Raw genomic sequence first — 20,374 nt, forward strand, 5'->3', positions numbered from 1 at the left:
AGCATTCAGTAAATGCCTATAGTTTATTTATCTTATAGGGTAGGAATGCTGTGTAGTGGGAATATATGCAACACAGGCATTTTCAGGATGTGTATGTTGATGTCATTTATTTCCATGACAGGAACAGCAAAACGGGAACAACACTAAAAAATACCATTATCATACGAGAGGATAAAATAACACCATAATAGATATCATTTATTGAGTGTATACCAGATACATGGCTCTGTTCCAAATCCATTACATGTGCTAACTGCTTTAATCCTAAAAACAACACTGTATTTGGTACTATAATTATCCTCATTTTGCAGATGAAGACACATGAGATTAAGTAACTTGTTCGAGGTCACATAGGTAGAACCCAGGTGAGAACCCAGGTGTTTGAACTCTAGACTCATTTTTAATTACTGTAGTATGTTGTGCCTCTAGTTAATGAATGTGAAGTACACCAAACATTGCCATTTCAATGGCAGCTCAAAGAAGCTTCATGGCCATTCTCCTGGAAATAATCTGCTTCTAATATTAAATAAGTGGACAATGAGATTTTCTTTCCTTAATTCCAGAGATAATAAATTGCTTGTGCCTTCTAGTGAAACAAGACTTATACTTAGTTCCCATAAATATTATTTTCTTCTACAGATGGAATTTATATAACAGAATACATTAATTTCACTCTTCCTTTATTATATTTTGTTTATGATAGCTCCAGTATCCCTAGGGACTCTCTGTATATATAGTTGTGAGCTTTTATACATATACATAGTTGTGAGCTTTTACACTATATATATGTAAAAGCTGCCCCAGAATACCACCACTCTTTCTCATATAGCTTATAGTATGTAGGTTATAATTATGTCTTTCTTTAAGAGTCATATTTGGTGACAGCCTATTATAGATTTCACAATTAGTAGTTACATTACTGGTTACATTTTATGATATGCACACATTCTATATCTTGTCCAAAGTGACTGTAAAAATATTTTATTTGAACCTTTTTGCTTCAGGTTAAGGTAGTTTTCAGCATGCTTCTAGGTACCAATTACAATGCTATCTTAACTATCTGGAAAGATCAACAAACTCTCAATTAAAATTGTCAGGTTCAATAATTTCATGACTATTGCTTTTGGCATTTAAAAAGACAATTCAGCGGCTTCCCTGGTGGCGCAGTGGTTGAGAGTCCGCCTGCCGATGTAGGAGAAACGGGTTCGTGCCCCGGTCTGGGAAGATCCCACATGCCACGGAGCGGCTGGGCCCGTGAGCCATGGCCGCTGGGCCTGTGCGTCCGGAGCCTGTGCTCCACAACGGGAGAGGCGAGAACAGTGAGAGGCCCACATACCACAAAAAAAATATATATATATAATAAATAAATAAATAAATAATGAAAATAAAAATTAAAAAAATAAAAATAAAAAGACAATTCAGGAAATGTGTTTAGGTTGTCAATAGTTTAACTCTTGAGAATAAAAGCCCATATTTGTTCAACATTTGTGAAACACCATACTGTCATGATTCAGAGCTCCTAAATTAATCTCAAGTACTGTGGGTTCTGACAGTTCAAGTTCATGTGTGTGTGGGTTTTTTTTACATGTTTATTGGAGTATAATTGTTTTACAATAGTGTGTTAGTTTCTGCTTTATAACACAGTGAATCAGTTATACATATACATATGTTCCCATATCTCTTCCCTCTTGTGTTTTATGATAGAATTGGTATACTACATTTTGCATTGGTCTGCACACACACACAAAAAGCTTTTACTACTGTCAAATTTCAGCTCAAAATTTGTTCGGGAAATGTAACGTTTTTTATTCATTTTATTTTTTTTTACCTTTTTATTGGAGTATAATTGCTATACAATGGTGTGTTAGTTTCTGCTTTATAACGAAGTGAATCAGTTATACATATAAATATATCCCAATATATCTTCCCTCTTGCATCTCCCTCCCTCCCACCCTCCCTATCCCACCCTTTTAGCTGGTCACAAAGCGCTGAGCTGATCTCCCTGTGCCATGCGACTGCTTCCCACTAGCTATCTATTTTAGATTTGGTAGTGTATATATGTCCATGCCACTCTCTCACTTTGTCCTAGCTAATCCTTCCCCATCCCTGTGTCCTCAAGTCCATTCTCTAGTAGGTCTGTGTCTTTATTCCCATTTTGCTCCTAGGTTCTTCATGAACTTCTTTTTTTTTTTTTTTAGATTCCATATATATGTGTTAGCATATGGTATTTGTATTTCTCTTTCTGACATACTTCACTCTGTATGAAAGACTCTAGGTCCATCCAGCTCACTACAAATAACTCAATTTCATTCCTTTTTATGGCGGAGTAATATTCCATTGTATATATGTGCCACTTCTTCTTTATCCATTTATCTGTCGATGGACACTTAGGTTGCTTCCCTGTCCTGGCTATTGTAAATAGAGCTGCAATGAACATTGTGGTACATGACTCTTTTTGAATTATGGTTTTCTCAGGGTATATGCCCAGTAGTGGGATTGCTGGCTCATATGGTAGTTATATTTTTAGTTTTTTAAGGAACCTCCATACTGTTCCCCATAGTGGCTGTATCAATTTACATTCCCACCTACAGTGTATGAGCGTTCCCTTTTCTCCACACCCTCTCCAGCATTTATTGTTTCTAGATTTTTTTGATGATGGCCATTCTGACCAGTGTGAGATGATATCTCATTGTAGTTTTGATTTGCATTTCTCTAATGATTAATGATGTTGAGCATTCTTTCATGTGTTTGTTGGCAATCTGTATATCTTCTTTGGAGAAATGTCTATTTAGGTCTTCTGCTCATTTTTGGATTGGGTTGTTTGTTTTTTTGATATTGAGCTGCATGAGCTGCTTGTAAATTTTGGAGATTAAGCCTTTGTCAGTTGCTTCATTTGCAAATATTTTCTCCCATTCTGAGGGTTGTCTTTTTGTCTTGTTTATGGTTTCCTTTGCTGTGCAAAAGCTTTTAAGTTTCGTTAGATCCCATTTGTTTATTTTTGTTTTTATTTCCATTACTCTAGGAGGTGGGTCAAAAAGGATGTTGCTGTGATTTATGTCATAGAGTGTTCTGCCTATGGTTTCCTCTAAGAGTTTGATAGTGTCTGGCCTTACATTTAGGTCTCTAATCCATTTTGAGTTTATTTTTGTGTATGGTGTTTGGGAGTGTTCTAATTTCATTCTTTTACATGTAGTTGTCCAGTTTTCCCAGCACCACTTACTGAAGAGTCTGTCTTTTCTCTACTGTATATTCTTGCCTCCTTTATCAAAGATAAGGTGACCATATGTGCATGCATTTATCTCTGGGCTTTCTATCCTGTTCCATTGATCTATATTTCTGTTTTTGTTCCAGTACCATACTGTCTTGATTACTGTAGCTTAGTAGTATAGTCTGAAGTCAGGGAGCCTGATTTCTCCAGCTCCGTTTTTCTTTCTCAAGATTGCTTTAGCTATTCAGGGTCTTTTGTGTTTCCATACACATTGTGAAATATTTGGTTCTAGTTCTGTGGAATATGCCAATGGTAGTTTGATAGGGATTGCACTGAATCTGTAGATTGCTTTGGGTAGTACAGTCATTTTCACAATGTGGATTCTTCCAATCCAAGAACATGGTATATCTCTCCATCTATTTGTATCATCTTATAATGTTTTTTAAAAAATTGAATTTGTTGTAGGTCATTGCAAAAAATCTGAATTTTTTTATGTTTATTTAAAATATATAATTCAGGAGAGCTTTAAAGTGATAAAATTATGGTATCCAAATTACCAGTAAATAATATTTTTGTAGTATATTGTTTTAGAATAACAGGCTTTAAGTTTTACCTAACTGCTATGCTCTAAAAAAGCTTAAAGAGTCTTCTTCAAATCATAAACTTTCAATTCTCTAAAGACAACATAAAAAAATCTCAGAAATATTTTTGTAACATTATTTTAATTTAAAATCACTTTTTTATTTGTGATCTTTCAAAGAAATTTAAGATATTAAGTAACCTTCCACTTAAGTTAGAAAGTCTTTATACTTCAAAAAATTTGTATTGTATATCTAAATTCAACCCTTCTGTTCTATACTTATTAAATTAATTGAGTTTATATATTATGTAAATGACTGTGATTAATTAAATATATTACTAGGCTCTAAAGGGCTATTATCAGTTTTTATTCATTTTCTAAATTCCAATTAATCATTTCAATTCAGTGTAATTTTCATTGCATTCTGGGCCTGTCAATGTGTTCTATGTGATTGTCTTTGATAATTCTGCTTACAAATTCTGCTTGCACTGTAACCAATATTTAGACCTGGTGTTTTAATTAGAGAAAGGCAATATTACTACTAAACTACTACTATGATGACTAGTACTACCAGTTTTACTACTATTTGTCATTTATTCAGTAAATACTATGTGCCCAGCCTGGTTCTAGAGAATTTAAGTCTATGATTTCTAATTCTCACTTAGTATAAGAAATTTTTCTTAATTCACTGATAAGAAAACTATGGCACAAAGTTGACTACTTGCCAAAAATCACTTGACTTGCAAGTAACAAAGCTGGATTTGAAGCCAGATGAATCTGATTCCAAAACCCATTCTCTCTATGTGTAGAGTTGTCATATGAAGGAGCAACTTGGTTGCTGACTCTGTTGAGGCTTCAAAGAGTGGCATTATCCTGGGTGGTTAGTCCCCTAATTCAGCACCAGATTGCAGGGTATGAACTCAACTTTTTTGAAGCCCTCTCAGTGTATTTACATACCAGGCAAGATTGTTAAATATATGTATTAGTTTATTGGAAGAGGGATATATTTCATTCCAACAGTCGCACTATTCATTGTCATTATCGTGTTCTTTCTGACATCAGGTTGCTAGTTATACCAAATCATTAATCACAACATTGCTCGGAGATCTAAGAGTCAGAGCAAAATGAGATAAACAGGCTGGAAGGATATTTCTCCTAGGCCATGCCAGAGCTTTTAATGGCCCTCTCCCCCAACTTCCTCCTCCCAAAATACATACATACACACAGTTATGAACAACTTCAGGGTGAACCAAAGACCTCTGTTGCAAAGGTCCTGTGTATCTGTTCACCACAGACAGCTAAATTCTTTTTCTTAGAATTTATTTTTCAGACTTCCATTTAACTATTTCAAAAAGTATTCTATTTCAAACCAAGATCTATACAAAGTTAGAAATTAAAATTAGTTTTAGTTTAAATCCCATTTTCTGTATGCCTCTTAGATGCCTGTCGCTAGGATTGGAATTTTAGTGTTTCAAAAACCTCTTAACAACTAACTTAGTACAGTAATGTTACCTTTTACATATGGCTCTTCATTCATTCCCAGATGCTTATGTTTAAGTTTTTAAAATACTCAACTGTTACAGTCATGGTTCAGCATAAAATTAAAGTCGTTGAATTAATTAATCTCCCAAACTTACCAATTAGATATAATCATAAACATAAAGAGGGAACCATCTCTATTCACATTTCCTAGGGTAAGAAATAGCAATTGGTCTTATTGAATCTATTTTTAAAAATATATACCTAGTTTGAGAAGAATATAGAACCTAGTTTGAGATTAATACTCTAAAGCACTATTTTAACTAATACAAATTTACTGAGTATCCATTCAATTACACCAATTATGGGCTGACCTCTCTGCTAGGCAATTGGGATATAGTGTCCCAGAGCAATGATAAGTTCCTTGACTTCAAAGGGCAAACAGTCTGAGGAAGATATAAACAGGTAAATAGGCAATTTTAATAGAGTGTAATAAATGCCCTAAAAGAGGAGTGACTTCCCAGAGGAAATGATCTCTAAAGGAAACTGAGGGATGAGAAGGCTTTAGCTATGTATGGATGGGGAGGATGAGTGTGAATGAGGGAGAAAAAAAATCTACTGAGGGGTAACAGCTTCTGCAAAGAGTGGGTATCAAGAAAAAGCAGAATACGTCTGTGGTACTGTTGACAAGCCATTTGGCTGCTGTTCACAGAGATAGGGCACAAAGAAAGCAGAGAAGGCTGTGGATTGAGAAGTTGGAGAAAATATCTTTTGCTTGGGGATTTGAGCTGCTATGGTATGTACAGTTGGAGATGTGTGCTGGACAGCAGGATATACAAAGCTGGAGATGGATAAAGAAAACTAGATTGGAAATAAATTTGAGAATCATAGATTGATCAATGAAATGAAATTTTCAGAGGAGGTATAGGAACTTAAAAACCTGTTATATTTTCAGCATATGAAGCATTCTAGAGAAAAGTAGAAACTGTCACAGACCTTACCTTTGACAAATTTATATTATGAATGTTAGACGGGAGATGAACCAAAAAGTTAGTGCCAAAGTGAGTGTACTAAGAGAAGTCCTAAGAAGATAGAAATTTGTATGGATTGAAACTGTCATGGAAGATTTTTGAAGAAATAAGACTACATATATGTAGTAAATGTCCAAACTAGAACATGTTAAAATGTCATTTTGACTAGGGAAACGTCTAAATATCTAAAGTATGAACATAATATTCTTAATTTTGTCTCCAGGAAGCTTTTTGGCTAGATTTAACAAATAATATTCAGTAAATGCTCCTCCTATTTACTTTTAAACAACAACTTGCTTAACATTCATAAACTGTGTTGAAACTTTAACATTTAGAAGTTGTACAGAGTGGTCACATTTTATGCAAGCATATTTTGTGTTCCTAAAGACATCACAATTCAAACTCTTAAATCATGTGCACATTTCCTACAGTAATAAATGAAGAGGTGAGAGCATAAATTGTTAAGTCTAAAATAGTAGTGATTTTTTTTCACTTTAATGCTGCTTTAAAATTTTTTCAGCATTTTTATAATATTTTGTAGACTGCTATCTCCTAAATTAACAAAGCATATTGTGGTAGTTAGGCATATTTGTTGTATTTTGCCACATATAATTTCCATTCTAAAGTTTCTTTATTTCCTTTTTTTTAAAAAAAAATTGACATTAGCATAACCACAACTTAATGAACACTTGGATGCTTGAAAGAAAATTTTATAAGATAACGAAACATGTAAATTATAATTAAAGTGACTGTTAGAATAATAGCAAAGTAATGGTGGAGCACCCTTGCTTCACCAGAGACTGTTCCCAGTTCAGAGCCTGAATGATCATTTAAAGACGTACATCCTAGAATTCCTCTACATTTGTCCCTTTGATAAGCCTCTTCATCAGAACCCAAATAGAGTAAGGGATAGGAGAACAGAGCATGGTGGAAGAAGGAAGAGGGAAAACTCAATGAGGTAAGGACAGAGAGATGAGGGTAGACTATATCATGTAGAGCTTTGTTGACCACTACAAGGACTGGTTTTACTCAGAATGAGATGGAAAACCATTAAAGTGTTCTGAACAAAGGATTGTCAAAGGCATGAACATATAGGGATCCTAGAATGTCTATCTCTAAGGATCATTCAGACTCTGAGTTGAGAACAGACTCCAGGGGAAGAAGAGTAGAAGCAGAAAAAGTGGTGAGTTTGCTACAACAATAATTAAGGCACTCCAGCCACAGTGATCTCCTTGCTGTTTCCCCAAATGCCAAACAGATTCCCACTGTATTTGTTATTCTCTCTGCCTGTGGTACTTTTCCCTAAATAACTGCATACTTGCTCCTTTACCTCCTTCAGATCTCTGCTCAAATGTGATTTCTCAGTGAATACCCTTCCTATGTCTCTTCTCTAATTTGCTTTTTCTCTTTAGCAATTATGACCATCTGATCTATTGTTCGATTTACTTATTTTTCTGTCCTTGTTTGTTTCCTGTCTGCCCTCACAGGAATAGATGCTTCATGAAAATAAGGATTTTCATCTCTCTCTCTTATTTTCATGGCTGAATCTCTAGTACAAAGAACAGTGTTTAGTACATACTAGACAATCAATAGATATTTGTGAGATGAATCAAAGAATCTCATTACAAGCACTCCAGAGTATTTCTCATGCAAAGCATAGTGTACCAAAGGATGGCAGGCGTTTCCAGTTAAAATAAAGGGGGAAGGTCATGTGACATCAAAATAAACATGGTTTACAACCAGTTTGGTCCACAGCTTTGAAATTGTGAGATTCTTTATTATTTTTTAGTTGAAATATTTATGTAAATTTAAGTTATTTATATAAAGTGAGAATTTATTAATATTTGTATTAAGATATTTCAAATTTGTATAATTCAAATTTATATAAAATGAAATTCTACACACGTCATCTGCTACAAGATTTTCTCCTGTTAATTTTTGCTTTAAAGAGCACTTATTCCATAAAGAAATTTAAGCAAAAAAGCGCACTAACAAAATGAAAACAAAAACCTCTATCTTAATAGCAGCAGTAGCGGAGAAAAAAGGAGCAAAGAAAGAAAAACATAGCATAAAAAACACCGGTAAAAGGGAAAAGAAAAATACAGGCACTTTTAGATGGCAATATGCCAGAACAATACTCAAACCATGTGTATAGAGACCATTTTCTTTCAGTTAGTTTTAGAACACATGATTTTTGCTTGGCAGATTAAATTTTTTAAAAGTTTGTAATCGGCACTGTCTAAAAATATACACTACAGGATCACAATATTTTTCCCTTCCTAATAAATTTTTTTCAAAAGAACACTGATCTCAAACTCTGCTCGGAACTCATCTACTGTAGAATCAGTAGTGTTGCTATGGAGAAGTCAGGGAGGGATAGTCACCACTCTCCAGCTGGTCCTATAATTTATAATCGCCTGGCATGTTGCCCCATACTGCAGTCTCTCCCCTAAATTCTTATGATTTACTAGTTACATCCCATTAAGATACAAGACAGAGAATGTACAGCTATGATTTTCAAGGAATCTTCAACCCATCCACTGTGCCTAAGAAACTGGTACAGAGAAGACCAGGGAAGTGGAACCATTTCTTATTCACAATCATGCAGACCTTAGTTCTCTTAAAATAAAAATTCTGTGTTTATATATCTGTCATACCCAGTTGGTAATGCCTCTTAAGGACATGAGGAACGTAATGAGATGAGACAACTCTTAGGAAAACCAAGGGCATTGTACAATTGTTTTTGCAGATTGCACTTCATGCCTGCAAAACCTGATTAAGTTTCACATTCTTTGTGGGCTTTCCTCAACCTCTGCAGGCAAAACTGGTTATTCCATTCACAGGGCTCCCATTGAAGTTGTTCATATGTGTTTTTAGAGCACATAGCACATCACATAGAAATTTATTTAATCTGTTTATTTCACTCTTCTACTCCCAGCAAATAGCACAGTACCTGCTATGCATTAGAATTTCTATTCATCTCTGTGTTTAAACTGTAACATTTTAATTCACAGTGCTATATTTTGGATGCTTACATTTCTGTCACTTAAAGGAAATTTGGATTCTTATATTTTGTATTGACAAATTATTCTGTATTCAGTGTTGTTGTCCAGTAGACACAAGAAGGCACATTTGAATTTAATTTCATTAGCTAGAATCTGTAATGGGAGTATATAATGACTCAGCGTGTGTTGTTTCCCACAACAAATGCCACACCAGAACCAATGCTTCATATCTAGTTTGAATACAAAAGCCATCTCCAAAGCCAATAGTCTGTTAAGGATCATGCTTTGGAACAAAACATACAGCTGGCACTATTAATGCTTAGCCATCTTGCTTCTGATTGTTTGAATTATTTTTAGATTTCTGGACTTTATGTGTGTGTACATGTGTGGAATCCTAAGTGCTCATTCAAAATTCGACTACTTTTTTCTGAAGATATTTTTTTCTAACTCTTTTATCTGTTAATATCAAGAAGATAGCAACTAATTAGTTAACTAAAGTGGCAAAACCCAAGATAGTTCATTTCCTTGGATTAATTTGGTACATTCCATAGAATGTAAATACTCCTTATCTTTCCTGTAAGGAATGTTTAGAAAGGTATTTAGCAACCAGAAGGTGTACCTGCTGGCATATATGTAGTCTTGGGCTGGGACTCTAGCTCCTGATTTTTGTATTCACAGATGTAGAATCAAGGCTCACCTACATTATGAGTGGCATTCCTCAGTCATTCTATCCCCTTGAAACCTTAGAAGTTGAGCTAAAACTTTCCATTGTGAAGTTATTTAGAAATTGTTAAATTGTTAGCATATTGATTTGTTTCTCTTGACATATTTAATTTGCAAAAATATGTTTCACTCCATAGTAAATCCTCTCACATCTTAAAATCTCACCTAAAATGCCACATTTTTCAAAAATTAGTTATAGTTTGCTTTACAGTATATGAATGTAATTATTGAGTACTTAGCATGGTGCATTTTAATACAGTTTGAGGAGGAAAGCATGAGGCTTTTTCCTGAATTGAAATTGTGACATAACATACATTGAACAAAGAGAAGGCCTGAAGTCTACTCCTTTCATCCTCTGGAGTATAGCTAAGAGATGAGAATCAGAAGATGATGCTCAGCTGATGAAGGGGCAGTCAGACCTAGGGACTTTCCTTATGAGTTTTGTTTTGTTTTTGTTTGTTTTGTTTTTTAGGGACAGGGGAGGCATCTGTTTCAGGATTTCTGCAGAACTGGAGAAATACTAGTCAAAATGGCCTTTGGTCATTTATTAGTTATTTAGATCATGTTATACAATTGTTCTTCATCACCACTAAGAAGGGAAGAAGTGGTGAAATCAACAACAACTTGGATTTCAAACAGCTGGGAAAATCTCATATTTACCACTACCATTTCAAACTTGATGGTCGGAACTAGGGAAATATCAGAGAATCGGGATTATGTATGTTACCCAAAGGACAGAGATTCTGAGAGACCAAAACATTCCTTTACTTTTTTTGTTGAGGCTCCTTCATAGTGTTTCTTTAAGTGTGAGAAACAGGGACATCCCTCTGCTCACAAAGGCTGTAACTTAGAGCTTAGGGCAGGATCAACACATCATGCCAGAAATTATTTATAATAAATGCCAAACTTATTTATGACTCTATTTGTGGAGATGAGCCTTGGAAACAGTTCTTAAGCGCTTCACGACTTTTTGAATTCAAAGAGAAATGTGGTAACCACCCCTGAAACCCCACTTGAAAAAAATCATTTAAATGAAAAGTTGCATGTTACAGTTTGGAAAAAAATATTATTGGTTTTGGAGAGTTTAAGTGGGAATAAATAACAATCTTCAGCTGAAAAGTTGTGGGTTTTTTTCAATACCTGAACTTATCTAACATATTCCTTAGACATTCATTATATTATACACTTCCCTCTTTAAACGTGCCCTTTTATATGCTTTAAAATTTTTTGCGTACTATAACATTTGGGTCATATAGTTCAGTAGTAGGGGGCACTCAATAGCATAGAAATCACCCTAATCACCCTAATATTTAAGAAACCATGTGTCCCTTATTTTCTTCCTTAACCTTCATTTAAAAATATTAGAAAGGCTGTGCTCACTCTAAAGTAATACAGAAAAACAAAGAGGAAAATGAATAAAGAAGCTGTCTGCTCCCATCTCTTGCTTCCATTCTTCTGCAGTCCCAGGAGAGAACTTTATTACTCTTATGCTTAATCTAAGACTATTTTAGATGAAAGATATTGTATTTTAATCTCTGAGTAGGAAAACATGTTTTGAACATCGCTGATACCATTTTTTCACTAAATTTTAAAATAATGAGCCATTTATCTAAAAACTACAATAGAATTTGTTGCTATATTCTTATAGTACTTTTTCTTATATGTATGTTGTTTCATAGTAGTAATCATAGTACATGTGGAATCCAAATCTGTGTCTTCACTTATCACATTAAAAATCACACAGATTTTCCCAAGTAGCTTCTTTATTAGTCTAGCTTTAGGATACTAGAATATTAAGTCTTCAGAATCTGAGATGACTTTTGAAAACCCTGCTTAGCCTCTATGTCTGTACTATTGTAACGTAAACACGTTCAAATCTTATGTTCAAAAATAACCTAAAAACAAAAATAACAAAAACAAAAAACAAAACAACTTCCACAAACCTCAACAACAGAAAACCTTTCTTTAAACCTGTCACTGCTGTCTATCCTTGTATCTTTCTACCTCCCTTTACAGCCAATATCATTAAAGTCCTTGTCTTACTCTTTTACTTCCCAACCTCTTAACTACCCAAAGCAGTTAATTTTTAGTATTCATCTTAATTTAACTCTCTCTGACATTTAATACTACTGAGAATTTTTTTCTTGAAACTATCCCCTCCCTATTCTTCCATGATACTACCTTCTGTAAATGTCCCTTTTGCCTCCCACTTAAATTCTGATGCTCCGTGAATTCTGGACTTAGTTTGCTCTTCTTCTCAATTCATGTAGTCCCATGACTACAGATATGTCTAGCTGCTTAGTGGACTTCTCCTCCTGATATCCCATAGACATACTAAATTCATCACGTACAAAAATAAATTCATCAACGTACACAAAGCCACTCCTCCTTCTATAACTTTTACTTTCAATCTCCTCTTCCTCCATCGTTTTAGTTCAAACTTTCACCATCTTCTAATTGACACACTACAATAAATATTCTCTAGGTTTTCGTCCCTTTAGGAACCCAGGGATATAATCCATTCCCCATAGAGCTGCCCTAATGGGTTTCTCAAATCTGATAATATTTTTCTCTCCTTAAAACTCTTCAGTGGGTCTCCAGTGCCTATGTGATAAAATCTGAATTTCTTAGAAAGGCATATGAGCTACTGGTTCTTCTAACTATGTCAATCTCATTTACCCATTTGTGCTTTCATTTTAGCAGTTCCCTTGGCCTGGAATCTATTTTTCATATATTGTAATCACTTATTTGATTCAGATCAAGGATAACCTATTCCATGAAGTCTTCCCTGACATTATTGTCTCATTGATACTTTAAAATGTATAATTTCCTCATTTTTACCATCCCAGGCCATTGCACAAACTTGTATCACACTACAGATTACACATTCGTGCACATACCAGTTTCCCTATCTGTCTGTCCTCTATACTACATATTATATGAGGATAAGGAACTTATCCTAAAGGCCTAACATAGTAATTGGTATGTCTATAGGTATTATTTGTTAATAATATTATTTTTAATGAGTAAATTAACTTTGCACAGTAGACTCTAAATAACTGTGTAGGGAAGGAAGAAACCATGAAAGGACACTGCCAGGTTATTGGAATTCCTCCACAGTTTTGCACTGAAAATTGTGTATTTGATTTAAAAAATAGTTTTGAGCTTATGTCTTGGTAAAAGAATAATTCTTCATGGCAATAATAATTACTGTGATTTTTCACAGTAAAAAAATGAATATAGAAAATGCATTAAAATTGATTTTTTAAGGTGAAAAATAACAAATCCCAAATTAAATTCTTCAAGTGAAAAAATTTTAAGGCACTCTTGATCTGTAAAAAACTTTAACAAGCACTAATCTGTACTTGGACACATGCATGCAGTGTATTTAGAGTCTAGAAAGTGAAAGCCAGTTAAGTATCACTGTTGTCTAAGAAAAGCAAAGGCAAGGGAAAAAAACCTGACTTTATACAAGTAATACTAATGGTTCTCATATTTTCAGTGGTGGCATAAGGAAATTAATAACTCTTTACACTCTAATTTTCACCCCCTTCTAAGAATCCAAGCACTAATTACCTATTTGAGAAAAAGAAATCTGACAAAGCATTTCTAAAGAACAAATGTGGGGACTTACCTGGTGGTCCAGTGACTAAGACTCCACACTCCCAACGCAATGGGCAAGGGTTCAATCCCTGGTCGGGGAACTAATGTGCTGCATGCAGCATGGCGTGGCCAAAAACAAAGAAACAAAAGAGCAAATGTGTTATTAATACTGCCAAGTCATAAAGGAATATTAGAAGTGTTCCTAAATATATTAAATCTTATTAACATATTTTACTATATTTTACAGTTTTAGATGCCCGTTTCAAAAAAATTTAATATCTCTGAAATTAGTACATATCTCACAATCAATGGCTACTATAGATTATTCAAAACATTTTTGCTTTCTTGTAAACATATAAAATAATGATGCCTCTTACAATCAATGGTGTCTTAATTTGATGAAATACAGTAGAAATTAGATATGGAACAAAGTGCACTCAATTAGCTGATAAAAGCTAAAAAATAAAGTAAGTTCACATATATGACAGAAAAAAGTGATTGATTTGACTATGGCAGTTTGAATGGCCCCACACCCTCCTATGTGAACACAATCACATATTACCATTATTTTTCCTCTGGTAATAGTTTAACATATGGGAAATATATTTCTGCTTAATGCTGTACCTTACGTGACTTAGCATACCATGTGTTTAGGTTCGAAACTTTCTAAGTTTTTTTGAACAATACAAGTCAAGTTTATTTTAATCACTTTCACAAAACAATTTTAAAATAACCCATGGTGCCTTCCAGCATAAAAGAAGAGATTCAACTGCAATGCAAATCTTAAAAATAATTGCAAACTTCACTAGTCATAGACATTTTTCAAATTTCCCAGCCAAGTTACTGAAAAACATTTTACCTGTTTATCTGAAAATATATGACTGTGTACAATAGACGCTACCAGGTTTTGTTTTTGTTTTTTGTTTTTTTTATCCCAGTAATGGAGATTAATGATGCATAGGCTGGCCTGTTTTTTTAGTAAGAAAAATATTAAATTCAATGGGTATCCTTGGTCTACTGAATTCCTCACTGTAGCTATGACTCTTATCACCTGAGTCCAGTACACATATCTCTCCTACTCCAATCCAACCAAAGCCACATTCATCAAAGTATTATTTTCAACTCAGCAAAGAGTTTCATATTGGTAACTCAAATAGATTTCTTAATCTGTAGGTTTAAATTTAAAAAATATATTTTATATGAGTAGGATTTGCTTTTCACAAAATAAAGACATCATAATAAACAGCATGTAGACTGGAGATTGCACAGAAAATATTTATATCCTATAAAGAGCCCTGAGGGCCTATTCTCCAAAAATGTTTCCCTAATGCTCTGCTAAATTATGTAATGTTTTCATATTATTAATTCCTGTGATTTAAAGATGACCTCTTAGTTAAAATCAGAGAGAAGAGACATTATCTCATGATTAATAGTGATTATTTAACATTGATTATTTTGTAGGAAATTCATATTAACAAATTTAGGCTTTGTAAGTTAGTGACATCAGTTATCAAGAACATATATTCATTCTAGACCAAATAATAAAAACAAGGTGCTGTGCTTATGTTAAGGTAGGGAAAAGTGTCCTTTCTTCACTTCCACAGAACATTGCAAACCCTGAACTTTGAAGCAATACTTTTCTAACTCAAAATCTCAAAAAAAAAAAAATTTTTATGAATGTAGCTCATTCAATCTTCTCCTCTATTCTTCATCTTCTGCAACCAACTTAGTGACATTTTCCTTTCATACACACCTCAAAAAAACATTTTTCCCCCTACCGTACCAGATACACAACAAAAGAAACCCTACCTCTAACTAGATGTTACACAAAGTTTTTCTCATACTGGGTCTTTTAGTTCTCAGAACCTGTCATGGGCCCCCCATAATGTTTTCAGACACTTTCCTTCTGTGTGGGATATTCTTTCTTCCAACCTGCCTTCTACCATCACCCTTAATATCCTAATTTCAGTCCTTCAGAGAAGCGTTGACTTTACTCAGAAGAACAGTCAGGGCTTCCAGTTACATGTTTTCACATACTATATGTTTATTTGAATGATTATGTAGTAAACATCTGTCTTTCCACTGGAAAGTAAGTTACATGAGGAGCTCCAACACTCTGCCTCCCATATGCAGTACAGAATAAGAATTTAATAAATATTTATCAAACGAATCAATCAGTTTTTTCCAAATTAGAGTATATTATTATCTGCTTCTAGCCATTTTAAACATCTTAGTATACATTACCTTCCATGGTACTCTGTTAAGCTTGTATTTATTATGACAAATGTTTCACAGACACATATTACATTATGTGTGCAATTTGTCATAGCATCTGACTGAAACCCTAGCATTGCCCTGATGCAGTAAGTCACAGATTTGTGTTTGTTCAGTGACAGCTGAATACTGTCCATAAATATCACTCTGGTGGGAGATGATGGCTATTTTTCAACTCAGATTTATCACTTGGATTTTAGGACTTCCTTTACTCAAACTCCTCTTTCCTGTGTAGTTGATGGTTTTTGTCTTTTTTTTTTTTTAAGTAACCTTACCTTCCTACAATCAAATAGCCATTCCTCTCCTCTCTTGAGGTTAGCTGTTGTGCTGCTAGTTCCTCTTCTCAGTTAATTTTAACATATCTTGAGAGTATTCAGTAACAGTTTGCCAATACTCATATCTTCTCACTTTAAGATGTGCCTTGTAAAAACTTGCTGTGCTAGTTATGTCATATACAATGAAAATGTTGTAGTTTGGGTATTTTTCCTGGACATTCATGAACAGTGCAGCCATGACTATTTGTGAGACTTATCTCTGATACTTCCAGATGACACTGTTTCCCTTATTCCTTGCACCATCACAGCCACCCAATGCTGGAAAGAACCGTAACAGTGTTATTTAATATCAAGCCATTTTCTTCCTTATTTGGACCCTGAAACTGCATCCCTTGGGGACCAGAGGTGGTGCTTACATGTGGAGAAAACATCATGTACAAAGACTTAGAGTGTGACACTGTGGCAAAGGGCCAGTAGCTCAGGATAGGTGAATTACAAGGTCCATGGGAAAGAATGGTGGGTAATAGCTAGAAAGGCAGCAGTAACATCATAAATGGCCTTGTTTGGCGTTCTGTGGATTTGACTTGCTGATAGTATTTGTTAGGCAAAAGGTACAGGATCAGATTTGCATTTGGAAAATATCATTCTTAGCTTATTACACAACAGACATAGAAGTATGTTCATTGCTAGACTGGGGCAGAAGGTCAAACTATGGAAAGTTATTGTTAATTTCAACATTCGATCCTGTTCAATTCCACTTGGCAAGCAAGACTGCTGTAGCCTAAGGGTGGAAAGAAAGCTTATACAGGGCAAATGTTAGTACTACATCGAGTACTGGGGAGACAGTGTTTGGTCTACTTTAAAATTAAAAGGTAAAATCAAAGATGAGGTTCCATGTAAAAATAAGTTTATTAATCACCTAGCTTCTGGAGTTTGGCACTGTGGCTAAATAAGTTCCTCTGAAACTTATTGTTAGTAGAAAATTTTATTTTATTAAAACTCATCAAAAAATAAACTTGTTCATTTTCTTGTATAGGTAGAACATTCTGAACAGATTTTTATCATTTTATGTTTCAAGATCTTTCCATGATATGAGATTATCATTCTGAACATTAATAACTATGTATAATGGAATGCAGATTTATAAATTATATGTGGGATGAATGTATTCTGACCTCCAAGACATACCCCAGCCTGCACAAAATAATCCTCTTAATTTTTAATATAATGTCCTTAAATAGTGTGTGCATCAGTTAAAGTGTAAAGAAAAAAGTGAACCAACTACCAGTTTATCTGGGATGGTCTCAATTTACAACTGCTGTGTGGAATAATTATTAATAATGCCTCCTTTCATACTAAAAGAGTACTTTGATCTGGAAGAGAAATTATATGTTCACCTTTTTAACACCATAGGCGATGACTGATAAATAAATCCCAGGGTAAATCCTAGCTCTGATACACACCATTTGTTCAGTTTTAGCAAGAAAACTCACTTCGGTGTCTTCATCTATAAAACTGGAGAAAATAAGTTTTACCTTGTAGATTTGTGCCTTGTAGATTTGTACCTTTATGAAGAATAAATGCAGAGTTGGCTTTATGGATGTGAAACCCATGCAGTCCCACAGTGGGGGGCTTCATGCTGAGAAGGGCCATGCTTGGTTTAATGCTCTACTGATCTCTTGAAATTGTTAACATGTTTTCAACAAGTGTAGTATATTTTCCTTTTGTACTGGGCCCCATAATTTATGATGAGTCCTGATTAAATGAGAAATGTGCTAATTTAATCCAAATTTTCTTCCTTAATTCTTCTGTTCTCGTTTAGGTCCTGATTTTATTTTCACCAAGTAGAAAATCATTTATAGTCATTTTATAATGCAAATGTCACTGGAAATATTCAGTAAACAATCTATAAGAGGTATAGAAAAGTTTTATTTGAGCCAAACAGGATTATAGTCTGGGAGACAGCCTCTCAGATAACTCTGAGGAACTGCTCCAGAGAAGCATGGCTTTCAGCACAGTTTTATATCTTTTCAGAACAAAGAAAGTCAAGCAAGTTGGGGATACATCCCTTCAAGATTTTAAAAAAAACAAACAAACAAACAAAAAAAAAACAGATCAGCATGTGTACAGCAAGTCAGTATGTCATTGGCACCTGTGAAGGGAGTCTTATTACCAAAGGAGTACCAGCATTGGCATCCCAGGAAAGGAGGCATTTAATCTTTATTTTTAACATGGGCATTCTTTGCTTCTGGTTAGTGTACACGTTTTTTTTTAAATGATTAAAGCAGATGTACAATGTATGTCTGGTAAGCCACAAACAGGCTGTTTTAATTAGTACAAAATTCAAGTTAAATAATGTATAAGCCAGAATGATTTCCCCATACCCTAATATGTGAACATTTCTTCCATTAAAACCAACTGAAAATTAAAATATAACAAAAGCAGGTTATTGTTCATATGAAAGGAAAATTTCCTTTATATTTTACACTAAAAACCAGTGTTTATAGTAGAAGGCACTTACTACCTATTCAAATTTTGAGAACATTACAATAAATTATTAGTATATTTTGAAGTAAATTATCATTTGGCCTTTATTTGGGGGGGCGTGTTATATTCAGTTAAAATAATTTTAATATCATAAATAATTCTCCAAAATTAGAAAGAGTCCTCTGGCTATTCATACCTAAGTGTCTTTCTACACCTGAATAGTCACATTGGGGACAGTATAAATATCCTAAACTATTTTTCTTTGTATACAACATGATGCCACCGTTAGTACTTATACTTAAAATATTCATAATGATAGCTTTACTGTATCAAGCTCTTGTTGTATGCCAGTTTCCTGCTAAATGCTCTACATGTATTATCTACATATAATAATACACACACACACACATACACACAAACATCCCTATGAAGAGGCTATTATTATTTCCATAATAATAATTACAATATTGAGGCTTAGAGAGACTAAATAACTTGCCAAAGCCATATAGATAGAAGATAGAGCTTAATTTTGAAACTAATCTCTGAATTTTAAAGCCTGAGCTGCTAATCAGTGTTTCAGTATTTTGCAAGTTGGCATTCAAGTACATATTCTCAGAATTACATGATTCTATAACATAGTTTAAAACTGTCTGCATTCCCTAATAAATAATCTAACTGATAAACATATATGTGTATTCTGGATCATCTGTATGACCTGGGAACTTTTGTCTCCATGCCCCCACAAGCATGCCTAGATTCTAATAAGCTAGTGAGGAGGAAACGAGGCAGATTTAAAATGTAAATGATTACTCTAAGATCAGGAACAAGACAAGGATGTCCACTCTCGTCACTTTTATTCAAAGTTTTGGAAGTCCTAGCCACGGCAGTCAGAGAAAAAAAAGAAATGAAAGGAATCCAAATTGGAAAATTAGAAGTAAAACTGTCACTGTTTGTAGATGACATGATACTTACATAGAAAATCCTAAAGATGCTACCAGAAAGTTACTAGAGCTTATCCATGAATTTGGTAAAGTTGCAGCATACATAATTAATACACAGAAATCTCTTGCATTCCTATACACTAACAGTGAAAGATCAGAAAGAGAAATGAAGGAAACAACCCCTTTTACCACCACATCAAAAAGAGTAAGATACCTAGGAATAAACCTACCTAAGGAGACAAAAGACCTATACTCCAAAAACTATAAGATACTGATGAAAGAAACCAGACATGACACAAACAGACGGAGAGATATACTATATTCTTGGATTGAAAAAATCAATATTGTGAAAATGACTATACTACCCAAAGCAATCTACAGATTCAGTGCAATCCCTATCAAATTACCAATGTCATTTTTCACAGAATTAGAACAAAAAATGTACAATTTGTGTGTAAACACAAAAGACCCCAAATAGCCAAAGCAATCTTGAGAAAGAAAAATGGAGCTGGAGGAATCAGGCTCCCTGACTTCAGACTATACTACAAAGCTACAGTAATCAAAACAGTATTGTGTTGGCACAAAAATAGAAATATAGATCAATGGAACAGGATAGAAAGTTCAGAGATAAACCCACGCACCTATGGTCACCTAATCTATGACAAAGGAGGCAAGAATATTCAATGGAGAAAAGACAGTCCCTTCAATAAGTGGTTCTGGGAAAACTGGACAGCTACATGTACAAAAATGTAATTAGAGCACTCCCTA

At 34.2% G+C, this 20,374-nt stretch overlaps 1 protein-coding gene across 3 annotated transcripts in view; it reads left to right on the forward strand.

The window, feature by feature from the left end:
- The window catches only part of CSMD3 (CUB and Sushi multiple domains 3), a gene marked incomplete at both ends in the record, with an annotated part of 1,109,686 nt that overhangs the window by 748,588 nt on the left and 340,724 nt on the right, over nucleotides 1-20,374 (forward strand). The gene's annotated exons all lie outside the window — the stretch shown is intronic.

The sequence above is a fragment of the Mesoplodon mirus genome, assembly GCF_964341445.2.
Source record: "Mesoplodon mirus genome assembly, chromosome: 16".
NCBI lineage: Eukaryota > Metazoa > Chordata > Mammalia > Artiodactyla > Ziphiidae > Mesoplodon > Mesoplodon mirus.